This window comes from Odocoileus virginianus, chromosome 22, assembly GCF_023699985.2.
Source record: "Odocoileus virginianus isolate 20LAN1187 ecotype Illinois chromosome 22, Ovbor_1.2, whole genome shotgun sequence".
NCBI lineage: Eukaryota > Metazoa > Chordata > Mammalia > Artiodactyla > Cervidae > Odocoileus > Odocoileus virginianus.
This window is the reverse complement of record NC_069695.1, coordinates 9281055-9301205: the sequence shown is the minus strand read 5'-3', so window position 1 is coordinate 9301205 and position 20151 is coordinate 9281055. Positions and strand designations below refer to the sequence as shown.

Sequence of the window (20151 nt, the reverse complement as noted above, 5' to 3'; positions counted from 1 at the left end):
TTCCATAATGGCTGTGCTAATACACATTCACATCAGTAACACACAAGGATTCTCATTTCTTAACATCCTCATCAGCACTTGTTATCTTTTCTCTTTTTGATAATAATCATCCTAACATGTGTGAGAGGATATCTTGTTGTGGTTTTATTAACATTTTTCTAATGATGAGAGATGCTGAGTATTTTTTCAGACATCTGTTAGCATTTGAATTTATTCTTTTGAGAAATGCCTGTTAAGTTTCCTCTGCCCATTAAAAAAAATTAGGTTGTTTATATTTTTGGAATTCAATTATATGGATTTCTTATGTATTTTGGATATTAACCTTTCATTAGATATATCGCTTGCAAATACTTTCTCCTATTTTGTAGGTTGCCCTCTCATTTTGTTGGCTTTTTCCTTTGCTGTGCAGAAGCTTTTAGTTGAATCCAGTCTCACTTTCCTGTTTTTGCTTTTGTTGCCTGTGCTATTGTTGTTATCATATCCAAAAAAATTATTGCCAAGGCCAATGTCAAGGAGGTTTTCTCTTATGTTTTCTTCTAGGAGTTTCATAGGTTTGAGTTTTACTTTTAAGTCCTTAATCCATTTTGAGTTAATGTTGTATATGGTGTGAGATAAGGATCCAGTTTAATTCTGTTGCATGTAGATTTTCAGTTTTCCCATCACCATTTGTTGAAGAGACTATCTTTTTCCAACTGTGTGCTCTTGGCACCCTGGTCAAAGATTAGTTGATGGTAAATGCATGAGCTTATTTCCGGGTTTTCCATTCTGTTTCACTGGTCTGCATGTCTGTTTTTATGCTAGTATCATACTGTTTGGATGACTATTGCTTTGTAAGATAGTTTGAACCAGACAGTGTGATGTGTCCAAATTTGTTCTTCTTGCTCAAAATTGAATTGGCAATTTGGGTCTTCTGTGATTCTATATGAATTTTAGGATTTTTTTTTCTAATTATGTAAAATATTTGGGAAGTTTTGTTAGAGATTGATTTGAATGGGCCTTAAAGCAATATTAATTCTTCTAATCCATGAACATGGAATGTCTTTCCACTTATTTGTGTATTTTAAAATTTCCTTCATCAGTGTTTTATAATTTTCAGTGCAAGTCCTTGACATCTTTGGTTAAGTTAGCTCCTAAGTATTTTATTCTGTTTGCTGCTAATGTGATAGTTTTTCTTAATTTCTCTTTTGGACAGTTTGTTGTTAGTGTGATGTCATTGATTTGCATATGTTTAATTTGATCTTGAAACTTTACTGAATTTATTAGTTCTAACAGGTTGTGTGTATGTGTTTATTTTTTAGGTGCTCTGAGGTTGGATGCAAATATATTGATAATTGTTGTATCTTCCTGTTGAACCGACCTTTTAATTATTATAAATGCCTTTTTTTTTCTAGTGACAGTTTTTGACTTCAAGTCTACTTTTTCTTGTTATCAATAGAGCTTTCCCTGCTCTCCTTTGGTTACCACTTGCATGGAATATCTTTTTTTACATATTCGCTTTGAGCCTATGTGTGTCTTGATACTTAAAGTGAGTCTCTTATAGACTGCATATTACTAGATCTTGTTGTTATTTTTGTTTTTAATCCATTCAAATAAAATAACTCTGTCATTTTAACCAAGTTTTTGATTCCTGAGTTTAATTCTTTGATATTTATTATGCTTATTCATAGTTAAGAACTTACTATTCTATGTTAATTATTTCCATTTTTGCAGTTCATTTTTTTCCTTTCTTCTTTTCTTCCTGTCTTCTTTTTTTGTTATTTTTTTAAAAAAATAGTAATTTAGTTTTGTTCCTTTCTGTTTTGTGTATATACTATTTTTTTTTTTTTTTGTGGTTACCATGAGGCTCATATACATCTTGTATTTACGCACATCTATTTTAGTTTAATAACAACTCAAATTCAAATGTATATAAAGCCTCTCCAATTTTATTCCCCTCACACTTTGTGTTCTTGAAGTCAAAATTTACTTCTTTTTATGTTGAGAATTTTGCCAAATTTTTCTTGTTATAATTATTCTTAAAACTTTTGTCTTTTAACTTTTCTAATGAGGTTATGGTTAATTTGTGTACCACCATTATATTTTTCTGTATTTCACTATATATTTACCTTTCAGCTCAGTTCAGTTCAGTTCAGTCGCTCAATCGTGTCCGACTCTTTGCGACCCCATGAATCGCAGCACGCCAGGCCTCCCTGTCCATCACCAACTCCCGGAGTTTAGCCAAACTCATGTCCATTGAGTCGGTGATGCCATCCAACCATCTCATCCTCCGTCGTCCCCTTCTCCTCCTGCCCCCAGTCTCTCCCTGCATCAGGGTCTTTTCCAATAAGTCAACTCTTCGCATGAGGTGGCCAAAGTATTGGAGTTTCAGCTTCAACATCAGTCCTTCCAATGAACATCCAGGACTGATCTCCTTTAGGATGGACTGGTTGGATCTCCTTGCAGTCCAAGGGACTCTCAAGAGTCTTCTCCAACACCACAGTTCAAAAGCATCAATTTTTCGGTGCTCAGCTTTCTTCACAGTCCAACTCTCACACCCATACATGACCACTGCAAAAACCATAGCCTTGACTAGATGGACCTTTGTTGGCAAAGTAATGTCTGCGCTTTTAAATATGCTGTCTAGGTTGGTCATGTTTACCTTTACTGGTGAGATTTATACCTTTACATGCTTTTGTGTTGTTGTTGGTATTTTGGGTTCCATCTGAAGACGGTCTCATGTGGCTCTTGTAGCAAAAGTTATGGTGTGTCCACGGTGGCTGTGATGACTGTCCTCACCAGTACTTTTGGGTCCAGGGGCAAGTGTGCCTGGGTAGGCATGGCTAGGGTAGCAGGCAGAAGGGCTGGTATTGGAGGTATGTGTGTGCCGTGGTGGTGGCCAACAGTGGGGCCTGGGTCTGGCCCTGTGCAGGCACGTACATGGTTGCAGAGGCTAGAAGTGAGCATTTGTGTGGCAGCAGGGGTCAGGGCTGGTTGGGGACGCCTGAAAAACAGCTGGTGGATCTCAGGACTGGGGCATTGCAATGGCACTGGCTGGGTTGGGTTCCAGGGGGTGGGATGAGGGTGGTTCAGGCAGCCTTAGTTCACAAAGGAGAAGACTGTGGCATCCTCAGTGGTGAAAGCCATGGGACTCATCAGTGGCTGCAGTGAGCTACGGGGGTCTTTTATGGAGAAGGCTGCTAGTGATTGCAATGGAAAACACTGGGGTCCTCCACAGTGAAAGCTGCAGGAGATCCATGGCAGCACTGGAGCTCATGAGGTGGCAAAGGCTTCTAGAGTTTTCCGCAGAGCAAAAGTGGCAGTCTTCTACAGAGCAGGCCACTGGAGACCATGGTGGTTGTCCACAAATGAAGGAGAGAGAGACTTTCTAGATGTTGAAGGTGTTTATCACCACTAGACTTGCCTTATAAGAAATGTTAAAGGGAATTTTTCAAGTTGAAATAAAAGGACACTAATTAGAAACACAAAAACATATGAAGGTATAAAACTCTGGTAAAAATAAGCATATGGTCAAATTCAGGAAAATCGAATACTATAGTGGTGGTGCAGAAATTTTTTAACTCAAGTATAAAAGTTAAAAGAAATATTAAAAATAGGTATAGTTACCATAATAGTTAATGGATACACCATATATGATGATGCAAATTGTGACAGTGGTAACAGAAAATTAGGTAGGGAGTAGGAAAAATGTAGAATTTTCGTAGGCAATTGAAGTTAAGTTGCTATTAGTTTAAAATTGACTGCTATAAAATGTTTTATGTGAGTCTTGTCATCACATGGAAAAAGTCTCTAGAAGATATGCAAAATGTAAAGACAAATGAATCAGAGGATATCACTACAAAAAGTCAAATCACAAAGGAAGACAGCAAGAGAGGAAGGAAGAAAAAAAACTACCAAACAATGAGAAATCAATTCACAAAATGGGAAGAGTAAGTCCTTACCTGTCAATAATTACTTTAAATGTAAATGGATTAAATTCACTAATCAAAAGACAAGAATGACTGAATGGACAGGAAGATAAGATACAACATTTACAACAGATTTGTTTTACCTTTAGGGCATGATGGCCAAGATATGGAAACAACATAAGTATCTATCAGCATATTAACAGATTAAAAAAAAATCACACACACACACAAAGAAATATTATTCAGTCTTAAAAAAGAAGGAAATCCTGCCATTTGTGAAACCATGGATGAACCAACCTGGAGGGCATTATGCTAAGTTAAGTCAGACTGACAAATACTGTATGAAGTAGCTTATGTGTAGAATCTAAAACAGTCAAACTCATAAAAGCAGAAAGTAGAATGGTGGTTGCTGGGGCCAAGGGGGTGGGGGAAATGGGAGGTGTTTATTAAAGGATACAAAAGTTTAGTTATATGGATTGAAAAAGTTCTGGAGATGTAATATATAGCACAATGACTGTAACTGATAATAACATATTACATACTTGAAATTTGCTGAGAGATTAGAACTTGTATTCTCACCCCTCCCCCAAATCATAACTACATGGGATGATGGATATGTTAAAAAACTTGATCATGGTAATCATTTCACAACATATATGTATATCAAAGCGTCATATTGTACAGCTTAAATATATTCAATTTTTATGTATCAAGTACCACTATATAAGATGGAAAGAACTTATGTCATATTGTGCTATAGCTAATTAATTTGTGTTTATAAAGGGTTTTGAAATCTCAAATTGAAAATAGTTATGAAGCAGAAAGTAAGTATCATTATGATGATTTATTTGTGTACTGTTATTTGCTGTTATTTTATTACTGAGGTTATATAATTTATTGTCATAAGGCAAAGGAGAGTTCATTGCCTGGGAAATGAAAATATACAGTAGATATAGTAATATATCTATTACACATATTTTAAAGGGAGCCGCCTGCTTGCATTTATCACCTTAGTTATGTGAGGGTGAGTTATGAGACCTCACAAAAAAGGTGTATCTCTTTTTATGTACTCATAATTTAGAAGTAGTCGCTGAATGGATTTCAAAGAACTCTCCAAAAAAAAAAAAAAAAAAAGAGCACCATAGGACTCAGATCAGCTCAGGGATTTGAGTGACTAGAGCCATTTCTCTGCCTAGGGATGTACTGAAGTGAACGAAGGAGAAAGTACATGCAAAGAGGAGGCTAGAACTTTTGTCCTATTGCTGTGCTTGAGTGTTGTACGCTGAAGACTACCAAACTGACATAAATATTTTGAGGTGTCATGCTACCTAAATAGGGAGGTCATTTTTATTTTTAGTGGTGGAGGCTTTCATTATTTCCATTTTATGGGTTGAAAAACCAAGCAGGAGATAGATTATGCATCTGACATCTGGTGGAGGAATAAGTTCATGTCACCTTAGCGCTAATCGTTAAGAGTAGTAACCACGGCAGTTTATTGTGTAATAACCATGTAGATTACATAGCAAGGAGCCTGGCACACATTGACCAGAGTGTCGCTGTGTCAGACACTGTGCTGAGGGCTTTACTTGGATTACTACATCAGATTCTCACTGTAGCCAGAAGAGGTATCAGCTCCCATTTGAGAGGTACAGAAACAGTGGAAACAGTGGCTGATTTTATTTTTCTGGGCTCCAAAATCACTGCAGATGGAGATTGCAGTCATGAAATTAAAAGATGCTTACTCCTTGGAAGGAAAGTTATGACCAACCTAGATAGCATATTAAAAAGCAGAGACATTACTTTGCCAACAAAGGTCTGCCTAGCGAAGGCTATGGTTTGTCCAATAGTCATGTATGGATGTGAGAGTTGGACTATAAAGAAAGCTGAGTGCCGAAGTATTGATGCTTTTGAACTGTGGATTTGGAGAAGACTCTTGAGAGTCCCTTGGACTGCAAGGAGATCCAACCAGTCCATCCTAAAGGAGATCAGTCCTGGATGTTAATTGGAAGGACTGATGCTGAAGCTGAAACTCCAATACTTTGGCCACCTGATAGAAAGAGCTGACTCATTTGAAAAGACCCTGATGCTGGGAAAGATTGAGGGCAAGAGGAGAAGGGGACAACAGAGGATGAGATGATTGGGTGGCATCACCAACTCAATGGACATGGGTTTGGGTGGACTCTGGGAGTTTGTGATGGACAGGGAGGCCTGGTGTGCTGTGGTTCATGGGGTCGCAAAGAGTTGGACATGACTGAGCGACTGAACTGAAACTGAGGTGCAGAAAGTTTCAGTCAATTAGTGATGGATGAACATACAAATCCATGTCCATCTGATTCCAAAGTCTCTGTCATTAACCATCAATTCTCTACTGCTGTTCGATATAGTAGCTGCTAGTCACTTTTGGATAGTGAGAGCTTGAAATGTGGTTAGTCAGGATCACAGCACAATTTGCTGTGAATGTAAAATACATACAACATTTTGAAGACAGAACAAAAAAAGAATGTAAAATATCTCATTAATATTTGACAATATTGACCAGATGTTGAGATGACAGTGTTTTTGGACTTATTTGGATTAAATAAAAATGTATTATTGAAATTGATTCTACTTATTCTCTTTAAGTTTATTTTTTATGTGGCTATTAGACAATTTAGAATTGTGTATGTGGCACACATTGTACGCCTCTTGGACCACACTGCTAGACTCTGTGATTGTTCTAACCAGAGGCCTCTGCCCACAGTAAACCCTCCACATGTCCCAGCATACCCATGACTTATATAATCAAGGTTGGAAGCCAAAGAAGAGGGAAAATGATAAATTGCCAAGTGATTCCTCTTGGCATGAGTGGAACACAGCTTGACAGACTCAGAAGACAGACTATAAAGTGGCCGTTTCCAGGGCTCAGGCCCCCAGTATCCCACCTTCCCAGCCCTTCCTCACTGTCCTTCCCTCCTCTCATCAACAAACATACCGGGAGCGCTTAGAACAGGCTGGGGACTGTGCACGGCGCTGTAAATTACAAAGGTAATAAGACCAGTGGCAAGGTGTTCACTCCCTAATAGAGATATTGATCTGTATTAGTTTGCTAGGGTTGCAGTAACAAGGGGCCACAGACTGGGTGTTTGAACAGCAGAATTTTTTCCCTCATGGTCTGGAGGCTAGAAATCAGACATCAAGGTGTTAGCAGTGATATTTTTTTCTGAGGTCTTTTTCCTCGGCGTGGAGTTGGCTATCTCCTCCTTCACATTGCCTTCCCTCATTGTCTGTGTCCAGATTTCTTCTCTCATAAAGGGCACTAGTCATATTGGCTTAGGGCCCACCCTCATAACCTCATTGAACCTCGTTGTCTCAGTAAGGACTGTCTCCATATACGGTCACATTCTGCAGTATTGGGATTAAGACTCCAGCACGTGAGTTTTGATGTATTCAGTTGAATGTGTAACAGGACCTGTGAAGCAAGGGCAGTGGCCATGTGGGAGATGACGTATGTGATGCCTTGTGGCTGGGTGTTGAGTTTTGTGTCAGGGAAGACTACTGATGTGAGGTGGGGGATTGGTGGGCTCTTTTCTTTTTCTTTAGTCAGATAAACTGCCTGCTGTTCTCAGTACACGTAGAACTAAAGGCAGATATTGGCGGCTTTGCTTTGTTTCGTGTTCTCAAGTAAAAGTGTAGCAAGACACATTTTTTTTTTTTTTTGAGTGGCTTAGAAGCTGCCTCACCCCTTGGTATGTAGACTTGATGGTCAAGGAGGCAATGATCAGCTTGCTTAGGGGTAGACATAAACCAGTGACAGACACAAGAATGGGTAACAGACCCCCCTAAAATAAAATTACTTTGAAGAAAAGAATTGTCTACCTTTGTGATTAGGCTTAGACCCAGAGGGCCAGGTGTTTTTTAATGGGGTCCTGCTTTGGCACAGGGTGTTACTGACACTGGAAGCTTTTCAGGACCCCCTACATTTGAAGGATTTGAGGTTTACGGGCCATGGATGGATGTAAAGGTTTGGACCTGAAGAAGGCACTCGGGAGTCCAAATACAGGTTCTCCAAAGGGACTTGGACTAACTAGGGCATCAGAGCAGAAGGGAAATGTGTTCATGGGATTGTGTTCAGGGGATAAGTGATTGTGAGGTGCATACAGAGTGAACAAGCACCCAGTGTTTCCAAAATACAACCTGGCAAGAAGTGGCAGTTATAGGACTGCAATTCTCTCCATAGGATTTTGACAGAGGACCCTTCTGAGATGAAGTAAGCTCCTTTGATTTGTTAAGAAAAAATTTAAGGGAAGTGAGAAGGTCCCAAGAGAAAGATGAATGCTTAAATAATTTACTGGGAAAAGAATAAACAATTGTATCCTGTGTGATGGAGGCTATTCAATGGGGTTCTAGAGTGGGTAGCATACAACTTGGAAGGATGAGTTGGAGTTTTGTAGAAGGTAAAGTTAAAGGGAGACATTCCAGGCAGAGAAAAGAGCAATTGCAAAGCCCTGGAAACATTTGGTTTGTTAGGGAAGTGGCTGCTAGTGTGGACCATAGAGTTTTTAATGGGAGAAGGAAGAAGGGATGAAGCTGGAACGGTATGCCAGCCTGGCACAAAGGTTTCTGTGCTGTGCTATGGAGTCTGAACTTTATCTGATAGGTATGATGGAGTGATTTGGTGATGGGGGCTGTGTTTCTTTAGCTGAAGAGTGGGTGAGAAGGAAGAGAGGCCGTGAGTGGGGACATATTGTTGTTATTCAGTCACTAAGTCATGTCCCACTCTGAGACCCCATCGACCACAGCACGCCAGGCTTCCCTGCCCTTCACTAATCTCCCAGGATTTGCTCAGACTGATGTCCATTGAGTCACTGATGCTACCCAACCATTTCATCCAGTCACCACCATAATCTGGGTTCATGTGATGGGGTCAATAAAGTGGGTAGGGCTGTACAAATGACCCACTGGGCCCATGGACAAATAGTAGAACTTCTATTTCTTTATAATCTACAAAGCAAATAAGATATTTACTGGCGTTTATGTAATCACACAGCATCCTGACCTTGCTTGGATTGTAGGGTGCAGCCACGTGCCTTCCAGGACTCACGGATCCTGAGGTTGGGTGGAGGCTCCCCCAGGTGCTGGTGCTGACAATGGGGACTGCACACCTTCGCTTGCTTCCAATCTATTTTTCTGCTCACTTGCTTAATTGAGTGAATTTACAGATGGTTTTTCTTGGTTATATCTCACTTAACATGCACAAAATAGATGAGAGGCTTGAACAGTTCTAAAATGAAACTCTGGGCTTAAGGCGACATGAATAATGCAACCAGCAAGCAGAGCTTGGGCAGATGGTGGCGTTACTGCTTCTACTTTTAGGACAAATTCTTTGTCTAACACAATACGAGGTAAAAATAGTTACAGTATAGTCCCCCAACGAGAGATGGGCTCCCAAAATTGAAACCAAGATTTTTAAAATATGAATTTATATCACTGTTGCTAATGTCAAACCTTAACTGTATGTTGGCCAGTAATATACTTAGCAAGAAGGTTAGCAGAAATATTCTCTGCTTCTTTATTGTATCTTTTAAAAATACCTTTTTTGGCGTGTGTTTTATAATATGCATATTATTAGAACAGTGGTACATGTACATAATCCATAAATAAGTAAGTATATATGTATGTAATTGGAGAGTGAATGTTCAAAATTTTTACTGAATGGGTCTTCAATACCAAAATTTTGCAGTCGACTGCTTAAAATGAGAGATTGAAATCAATGTGCAGACCCCCTGTGGATTCCTGATTGCCCTTTGGGAGTCCTGCTAGGGTTTTTCCACACAACACTCACATGATGATTATTAGTTCACTGTCTCCCTGCTCTGGAGACCCTAGGGTACCCAGCATGATCTGAAAATACAGGTTCAGAAACTCCTTTCTGTGATATTTCTCTCCTCAGAGGTGTCTAGGGGTTTCCTTGGCTGAGGCATTGTGGGAAGGGTCTTCACAGCCATCAAATTACGTAGCTCTGCAGATCTGAGGTCCGGGCAATGCTTGGCTACGTCTCACAATTGACCTGGGCAGTGGGTAACCTCCTGGATGCAGGCTAAGCAATGCCCCCATCCGTTCAGGAACCTGTGACCATGAACGGTAACCTGGTGAGTGTCCCTGGCATCAGGGGCCAGAGTCAAGCCTTGGGCTCAGCTTGGTTTTAGGCATTTGGGTAGTGTCCCTCTTCACAGTTTCTCTCCATGTCTACCTCTTCAGACTTTCTAAGGCAGAAACCTACAAACAAGGGCGCAGGCTTTGGGTCTTGACCCAGTGCCTCTTTTCTTCGGCTCCTCCCTACTCTATTTGGTTCCAGCCCCAATATCCTTTATTTTTCAGTGTGAAAAATCCCTCTTTTCTATCACAAAATTTCCACCCTCCCTCCCTTCCTTCCTCTCGTCCTTCTTCCAGCTTTATTGAGATATAATTGACCCATAACATTGTATGCTTATGGTGTGTTGATCTGATACATTCATAAATTGTAAGGGGCTTCCCAGATGGCTCAAGGTATAAAGAAGCTGCCTGCAGTGCAGGAGATCCAGGAGACCCGGGTTCGGCCCCTGGGTCAGGAAGATCCCCCGGAGAAGGAAATGGCAGCCCACTCCAGTATCCTTGCCTGGAAAGTTCCAGGGATAGAAGAGCTTGGCGAGCTGCCGTCCATAAGGTTGAAAAGAGTCAGACACGACTGGGCCACTGAACTGAACTGAATGTGGGATAAAATTGGAATAGAGTAAGATGCATTTCATGGGAAAAACACAATAAAAGAAACCCAATGTACTTTTAATTTGGCTCCTAGTAGATAGTTCTTTCAAATGACATCTGGACTCTGCCCGATTCCTCCTCTCCTGCTCTTGTTTGCTGTGGTGACATGTGCTATGGACTTGGCCAAGATACAGCTGGGATGCTGAGTCCGCCTTGGTTTTCCACCACACCTTCTCTGTTCCAGATGGAAGAGGGTCTGCCTTGGTGCCCAGGCTGCCAGATCTGTTCTCATTTCCAGCCTACTCCAGCAACAACCTGAATTAGTTAGGACTCTTGGTTGAAAGTGACAGAAACCAACATTAGCTGCTGTTAGCCAAGTGGAGAATTTATTGGCTCACCTAACTGAGAAGTTCAAGAGTACATCCAGATCCCCATTCAGCTGGACCATGGGGTCCACCAAGGCTGAGCTCACCTCCTCTTGGTCATGCTTGAATTCTCCTTGGCTTCTTTCTCACAAAGTTTTTCTCTCAGAGCTTCTCCAAGCTCGTATTATAATTTTAGCTGCCAGGTCCAGCAAAACAAAGGCCTTCCTTCTCTCTTAGAATCCATATATCAAGTGTTATGGAGGGGATTGAATTGGCTTTGCTGTGGTCACCTGCCCATTCCATAACTGTGTCCACTGTGGCCAGGGGACTAGGAGACTCTTCCTGGCCAGCTATGCCTTTGGTATTATATGCCTTCCCTGCAGCTGAAGGTGGTTGTGCTGTTCCCTTCCAATACCACAGTGGGTTTCCCACAGCAAAGAGAGGTTCTGTAGTCAGAAAAAGGACCACTGGTGACGCCAAAACAAGAGCTCTCCTCTAGAAACCCTAAATAGGGACCACTTGTGCTGGAGTTTGTTGTTGCTGCTGTTGTTCAGTCACTACGTTGTGTTCACCTCTTTGATACCCCATGGACTGCAGCACGCCAGGCTTTCCTGTCCTTCCCCATCTCCTGGAGTTTGCTCAAACTCAAGTCTGCTGAGTCGGTGATACTATCCAACCATCTCATCCTCTATTGCCCCCTTCTCTTCCTGCCCTTAATCTTTCCCAGCATCAGGGTCTTTTCAAATGAGTTGGCTCTTCTCATCAGGTGACCAAAGTATTGGAGTTTCAGCTTCAGCATCAGTCCTTCCAATGAATATTCAGGACTGATTTCCTTTAGGATTGACTGGTTTGCTCTCCTTGCAGTCCAAGGGACTCTCAAGAGTCTTCTCTAGCACCACAGATCAAAAGCATCAATTCTTTGGTGCTCAGCCCTCTTTCAGCTGAGTAGCTTGCTACCAGGCTACAAAGCCATGAAGCCTGTTAGTAACAACAACATCATAAGAGGTAGGAATCATATAGCAGGCACTTCCAAGGGCTTCGTGCATCCCATATTTCATCCTACAGCCATCCTAGGAAGTACACTGGAGCATAGCCTCGCATTTTACACTGAGAAAGTGGAGGTGAATGGCTTGTCCAGTGTCACACACATACCAGTACTCACTGTTCATAGAGATTAGAATGCAGTAGTTTGGACTTCCCTGGCAGTCCAGTGGTTAAGACTCTGTGCTTCCACCGCAGAGGGCATGGCTTCCATCCCTGGTCAGAGAACCAAGATCTCACATGCTGCATGGCTCAGCCAAAAGATAAAAAATAAAATTTTTTTAAGAAAGATAAGATAGTTCAAGTCTCTATTTAACTCTCCCCCTCTTCCTCTTCTTGCTCCTCTCCCTTGTTGTTGTTGTTATTATTATTATCTTCTCCTTAAGACTCAGGCATGAGTTGGAGGAGGCTCAGCTTGGCTGGCAGACTTGCTCAGAGAGACACTGTGTGATCCTCTCAATCAACATTTCCCACCGATCCTTTCCTCTGCACCCTGGCTCTCTTGTCTTAAGATGTGGTTACCCATTGGGCTCCTTGGTGATTTTAGGGTGAACACTGCTGAGGTTCTCAAGAGGTCACCCTAGTTCCATTGGCCCTGCTTCTCCAGTAGACTTGCAGCAAGGAGCTTTCTGAGCTGTGTCCTCTGTTCTGTTATTCCTGAGCTGTTTTCACTCTTCCAGGTGAGGAGCTGGTGTCTAGAGAGAGAAGTGACTTGCCCCTGGCTCCACAGCTGGTTTGTGGTGGGGCTAGCACTTGACTTTGTCTAGTTCATGGCTCTTCTTTCCATTCTTTATGCAAAGAGATTATGTTCCAGCCTTACAATAGGTCCTGGGAGTGAGCCCTGATCCCTTAGCCTATATGTCATGACTTCAAGTCCTCTGGACTTGGGGTCAAAACTCTCAGTCTCAAGCCTGTATTCAGTACCTACTGAGAGTCTTTGGGTAGATCACTTCACCTCTCAGAGCCTCATGTTCCCACCCCGACCCCCAAACACTGAAGTAATACTATCAGTTCTGTCTGCCTGTGAATGTGTTATTATTATTTGGTTTGTTGTTGTTGTTCAGTTGCCAAGTCATGTCCAACTCTGTGTGACCCCATGGACTGCAGCCCACCAGGCCTCCCTGTCCCTCACCATCTCCTAGGATTTGCCCAAGTTCATATCCTTTGAGTCGGTGATGCTATACAACCATCTCAACCTCTGTTGCCTTCTTCTCCTGCCTTCAATCTTTTCCAGCATCAGGGTCTTTTCCAATGAATTGGCTGTTTGTATCAGGTGGCCATTATGTAGTTACCCATTTTATTTATTTATTTTAAACTTTTCATTTTGTATTGGGTTATAGCCAATTAGCAATGTTGTGACAGTTTCAGGTAACAGTGAAGGGACTCAGCCATACATATACATGTATCCATTGTGAATGTATTAATGAAAGGGTAAAATGGGATGAAATATATGAATGGGTTTTGGAAGCTGTATTTTCCTCTATAAATGTTTCATAGTATTTTAGTGTAACTCATTATAAATCTTCAGCAAATGTTTTCTTATTAAATGATTCAGTGCAGAAGCACTTCCTTTTGAATCAGTTCCCGAGTCCTGGAATCTTATCTAGATAGTATTTTCTCTGGATTTTGGCCGATAATGGTTATTTACTTGTCATTCTCAGATAGGGATTCCAAAGTGATATTTAAATCTTCTTTCCACAGTCTCAGGGAAGGTTCCTGGATGTTTGCTTGGAAGAGGCACATGTAATCCGTAATAATGAGATCAATATACTTTATAGACCTTTCCTGATTAGAAATGTTAACACATCTGAGATGCTGTGCCCTGTCGGTAGCACGATTGTTAGAGCAACTAAATGAGGCAAATTCAATCTGTTCTTGGGCAGAAGAAGCTAGAACTAAACTCACCTTGTCTGTCCTTTGGGTTTGTGTGTGTCACCAAGAATAATGTGACTTTCAGACTTAGAGAATGAACTTAGGTTATCAGGAGGGAAGGGTGGAGGAAGGTATCGTTAGGGAGTTTGGGGTGGACATGTACACACGGCTGTGTGTAAAATGGAAAACCAACAAAGTTTTCCTGTACTGCACATGGAACTCTGCTCAATGTTATGTGGCAGTCTGGATGGGAGGGGAGTTTGGGAAGGAATGGATACATGTATATGTATGGCTGAGTCCTTTAGCTGTCCACTTGGAACTATCACAGCATTGTTAAGTGGCTATACTCCAATATAAAATAAAAAGCTAAAAAATAAAGATGAGCACTTTTGAGCATCTTGTACTTTTTGGTTTGTAGGTGGCTGGTACCTTCCCCTGGCCTTTCTTGTGGGTGCACGTGTCCTAACCTCCTCTTCTTGTAAGGACACCAGTCATATTGGAGTAGGGCTTGCCCTAATGACCTCATTTTACCTCCAAGACCCTATCTCCAAATGCAGTCACATTCTAAGACACTGTGACTTCAACATAGACATTTTGGGAGGATGTTCAGCCCATAACACCAAACAACCCAACCCATGGTGTCCTTGTGTGGGCAGGTACCTGTGTGTAGCTGTGGTGGGGAGGGGCCACAATCGCAGGGCAGGAGAGCTCGGGTGGAGACCCTGGACATCTTCATTGAAGCCCAGGGTTAAGAATCATCAGCTAACCCAGGACTGAGTGGGCACAGTGTTGATCATCATAGTGCTGGACCTCGGGTTCTGCTCCTGGTTCTTAAGAGATCAGGCCCCGGCACACTCAGCTGGGAGTCAGAGAATCAATGCCAAAGTTTAAACCTTAGAAGAAGCTTTTCAAAACTCTGGGTCAGCCTAAAAGACACGTTAAGTAGGAAGTCTCTTTAATGTTTTCTTAGTGATGGAGATGATGGACGAGCAAGTTAGCCGGTGACACTGCGGCCCGTCGTTAAATAACACGTGAATCATTAACTCAGAATGGAGACAGGGGGCCCAAACTTCATCATTTTTATTCCCACCTTTGGGGAGGCCTGGCAGCATAAATGCCCTCACCCCTGCCACGAGGAACTGTTCTGAAATGCAAAGTGTGGCTCAGCCAGCGAAGTCAAAGGAATGGTAAATGGTCTCATTTCTATCTTTTTGAGTAATGATATGCCACTTTCCCCATAAATTGCATAAAGATGAAGAAGAAAAATAATTCTTTGACCTTTCTCATTTATAACCACACTTAGGTATTTCTTCTCATCTCTTATGCTGGCCGCAGAGCTTCACCCCGCTGAGACTTCATTTCCTGCAGTCGCAGCATAAAAATGGATAGAACCTCCTTCTCTCCTTTCTCCTGCCCTCCAACCTGAAGCCAGGGCTGGGAAAGACACAGGACCCGAGTGAGGGGCGTTGCGAGTGAAATCCTTCCTTTCTAAGCACACCGTTCCCATAGCACAGAGCAAATAGGCGCCTGATAGGAAGGACTGTGAACGTTAAGCACGTGGGCTGTGGCCGTCACACCTTCCAGGTGATGAATATCTTTTATCCAGATAAATGTACTTATAATTTGTTGGTTTTAATTACTGTAGCCTTGTGAAGTCTTGAGCCAGTAATTCCTTTCTCAACAAATTAGAGGCCTGAAATAATTCTGTGGGAAGACTAATTGCTCACTCTGGTTTTTGGACATTTGTCTGAAACATATTTCCAAAACTCAGTTGGGTGTTGTTCACCATTCAGCTCTGAGGACTCTGGTTGCCTTGTGACCTGTAAACCCCCTCATTGGAGTGGCTCCTGCATTGCTAACGTCGATGTGTAAATCTCTGTTCAGTAATTACCTTCCCCAGCTCTCCTTTTAGGATGGCAGGAAGATCTCATCTTAATAATGTGAAGCTTTTGTTCCAAAAGAAGAAAGTAAGGGAACTCTCCCCCTGTCGGATCTCAGCTCTTAAATGAAAAGAAGAGTCTGGTGTGGACACGTTACTGGAAGCACCAACCACTTTTCGCCCAACTTTGTCCCAAGATTGGGTACTGAACCGTTCAAAGTCTGCATTGGGAAAATATGTAAGCTTTCTCCCCTATTATAATTTCTGCTCATTTTCTCTGTTTTGCTTATGTCTGTCTTTCCCCACCAAGTGAGAACTGGTTTTGCTGGCTTTCTGTCAATAGGAAATCTCTGCTAATTGGCGTTTCTCTGCTTTGCAAGCAGAATGATAACTGATATTCATAATGATATTCCAGACGCTCTGCAAGAACCCGAAGGGGCTGATGAATTCTCAAAAAATGATTGACTTCTGTGCAGAGTAATCTTAGTGTCAGGTGTATTTTATGGTTTTCTGATTCACTGCAAATTGGATGTCCTTGTATGGGTATAACTTTCAGTTTACCAAAGTATTAATTAAGCAGAGCCCAAGTCTTTGGACTTCCCAAGTGGCCCAGGGGCAAAGAATCTGCTGCCGATGCAGGAGATGTGGGTTCGATTTCTGGGTTAGGAAGATCCCCTGGAGGAAGAAATAGTGACTCACCCTGGTATTCTTGCCTAGGAGAAAAGCCAGGGACAGACGAGTCTGGCAGGCTACAGTCCACAGGATCACAAAGAGTCTTTTAGAGATGGAAAACTGGACTTTTTCTATTTGGCAGCTCCTGGTGGTAGGACGCAAGTCAAGTCTAATTCTTCTTTTATCTTTGATGTACTTAGTAGGTCCTTGGAGGATGCTGTGGGATAACTGCGCCATGCAGGGACATGGAGAGCTGTAGGCTTGACGAAGGCCCATCATCTTAGCAAGCCTGAGCCAGAGGCCTGAATGGGCTTGTTAAACCTGAACGGTCAGATGGATGGGACCAGAACAGGCTGCGAAAATATAAAAGTGAGGAAAACTCACATATAGAATACAAGTCAGAGCAGACTGAAAGATCTAAACCCAGTGGGTTGAGTATGATTCCCAAAGATGGAAGTTTGGCTTATGAGGATCCTAAAGCTCTGTGTGTGGGTGACTGTGAGGTCCCTGTCGTCACTCAGAGTCATGTGGGACCAAGGATGCTGGATCCCTGAGGTCTTTATGGAAAGGGGAAAATACAGATGGGTACTTGCTTGTGGTCCAGTGGCTAAGACTCAGCGCTCCCAATGCAGGAGGCCCAGGTTCCATCCCTGGTCAGGGAACTAGATCCTGCAGGCTGCAACTAAGAGTTCTTGAGCCGCAACTAAGATGCCACATACCATTAACCAAAGATTCCGCAAGCTGCAACGAAGATCTGGTGTGCCACAACTAAGACCTGGTGCAGCCAAACAAATAAATACAAAATAAATAGATAAATAAATCCTAGGAATAAAAGCCAACTCGGGCTGTGCTTAGTTGCTCAGTCATGTCCGACTCTTAGAGGCCCCTTGGACTGTAGCTCAGCAGATACCTCTGTCTGTGGGGATTCTCCAGGCAGGGATACTGGAGTGGGCTGCCATGCCCTCCTCCAGGGGATATTCCCAGCCCAGGGACTGAACCCAAGTCTTATGCATTGTAGGCAGATTCTTTACCAGCTGAGCTACCAGGGAAGCCCCAAAGCCAACATAGTCTCCTTAGGAAAAAAAAAAGAAGAAGGATGTGGGTAACTGGTTACTGAGACAAACCAGCTGTGTCTTCTCACTTTGTGATTCTGACTGCCGCAGCCATATTGGTGGTGTCAGTCTGCTTTCATGGTCTAATCTACCCACTCACCTTCATTGCTGTCTGTCTCCTTTACATGCTCCAGGAAGACATAAAGTCAGTGCCATTTGACTCCTGGCTAAACACTCTTGTACTCTGTGGGAGACCAGTTAGCCTTGCATATTATATACCTTAAATTGTATTAAGTAACCCTGACGTTTATTGCTCTTGCTGGGTCAAAGCACCAGTGTAACGGAGAGGAGGTAAGAAAGAGTTCACTGTCTGTCTCTGTTTCACATACCTAATTCTGTGTAACAAACCACCCCAAAGCAAGTGCCTTAGAACAGCTATGATTATTTTATTTCTTCCTGAGTTTGAGGACTGACTAGAAGTTCTTCGGTCTGGCCTCCTTTGGGGGTGTTCCATGTGGTTGCGTACAGGTAGGGGATTAACTGACTGGCAGATTTAAGAAGGCCTCTCTCGCATATCTGGGGTCTGGGTGCAGATTGTTGGCAGGAATGCCCTTCTACATGACTCAGTTCTCTCTCCTCTCTGCTCTCTCTCTGGAGTCTCATCCTCCAGGGCTTCTCCATGTCTCTGTGTCTCATCCTCTGGGGTTTCTCTGCAACATGGCAGCTCGGACTTCCTTACTGCATGGCAGCTGGGTTCCCAGGATGCGAAGGGAGAAGCTGCCAGGACAAGGCTCAGCCTAAAACTGGCCCCATGTAACTTTTGTCACCTTTGATTGGTTAGAATGAGTCACGGGGTGAGCTCAGACTCACTTGATGCTTTTGAACCGTGGTGTTGGAGAAGACTCTTGAGAGTCCCTTGGACAGCAAGGAGATCCAACCAGTCCATCCTAAAGGAAATCAGTCCTGGATGTTAATTGGAAGGACTGATGTTGAAGCTGAAACTCCAATACTTTGGCCACCTGATACAAAGAGCTGACTTATTTGAAAAGACCCTGATGCTGGGAAAGATTGAGGGCAGGAGGAGAAGGGGACGGCAGAGGATGAGATGGTTGGATGGCATCACCGGCTCAATGGACATGAGTTCGAGTAAACTCTGGGAGTTGGTGATGGACAGGGAGGCCTGGCGTGCTGCAGTCCATGGGGTTGCAAAGAGTCAGACACAACTGAGCAATTGAACTGAACTGAACTGAGCTCAGACTCAAGGGAAAGGGAAGAGTTCTCATTTCTTGTTGAGAAGAGCAACTAATAATTTGTGGCCATTTTTGGAAATCCAAAACAGAGGGGATATATGTATATGTATGACTGATTCACTTTGCTGTGTAGCAGAAAATAACTCAACATTGTAAAGCAACTATACTCCAATAAAAAAAGTTACTGATTGTCAGCCAAGGGGAGAGAAATACATTAACGTTTATCCTGTAGGTTGTTGTGAGGTTTAAATGAGGTCAATGCAAACATAGCATTTAGGGCAGGTAGATAAACCGTTATATTTCTTCTGCCTGATTTAAGGATCCATTCTAATGGGTAGGGACAGTTGACAGAAAACTGTAATTCAGGGATCGGGTTTCTGGTCAATTGTGGTTTAGTTATTCCCAAGCAGGAATTAAGTGAGATGATACATGTAAACTACTTAGATGAGTCAGTGCCTAGGACATGGTAATCACTCAATAAATGTAAGTTAGTACTTTTAACACCATCAGTGTCGAGGGGCAATGATTCCTAAAAACAAAACAACATCTTCAAGACTATAGGCAACCCACCATCCTGATTATGAACATCCTTCCTTTCATTTGAGTTACTTTTAACCTTTGTGTAACAGAATTTTAGAGATGTTTACAATCTCAGAGGTTTAGATCAGAAAGAAATTTAAAGCCAAGTTTTGCCACCTCACATAGCTAATTAGAGGATTACTTCCAAATTTCAAGACCCCAAGCTTCTAGCCAAGGGCTCTCTTCACTGCATCCTTAAGTGTAGATGTTCAAACTCATTTGCTTTAAAAATAAGAGCTAGGAATACAAAGCTGCATTTGGCAAGTATAACACATTTAAATATGTAGTTTGGTTTTATAAATCAGCATGTACTTTGGAGGGGAGAGGAAAAAACTGGAAAGATAGAGGACGGAGCAAGGACAGAAAGAGATGACAGATAAATCCAGAAGAACAGAAAGAGGGTTAAAAGATTAAAGATGATTTGTTTAATGACTTTCATGAGTACTAAGTGCTGGAAAGCTGTCGGGCAAGAATTGGTTCTACATCTGCCCCCAAAGTCCTGCCCCCTCATCTGGCAGCAGCACCCTCACCACCATTTTTTGAAAATACCCTCCTCAATTCCAGCCTGCGAATTCTGATGGTTCTGACAGTTGCATCATCTTACTTTTGTGGCCATGAGGATTGGTCAGGTGGGGACCAGTTAGAGTACTTTTCTAGGCTCTGTGGAGCAGAGCGAGAAAGGCATCTTGATTAAGGTTGGCTTGCTTCCAACCACTTTTTAGTAAAATCTGCCATAGACAGTTTAGCCATGTCCACTTTCCTTGGCCATGCCCTCAGTCTTCATATATCCTATTGCTCTCTTCTTTGTTATTCATT

General features: G+C 42.3%; 1 pseudogene; it reads right to left on the bottom strand.

Moving 5' to 3' along the window:
• Positions 1 to 20151, bottom strand: part of LOC110149309 (AP-3 complex subunit sigma-1 pseudogene) — an 87809-nt pseudogene that overhangs the window by 66604 nt on the left and 1054 nt on the right.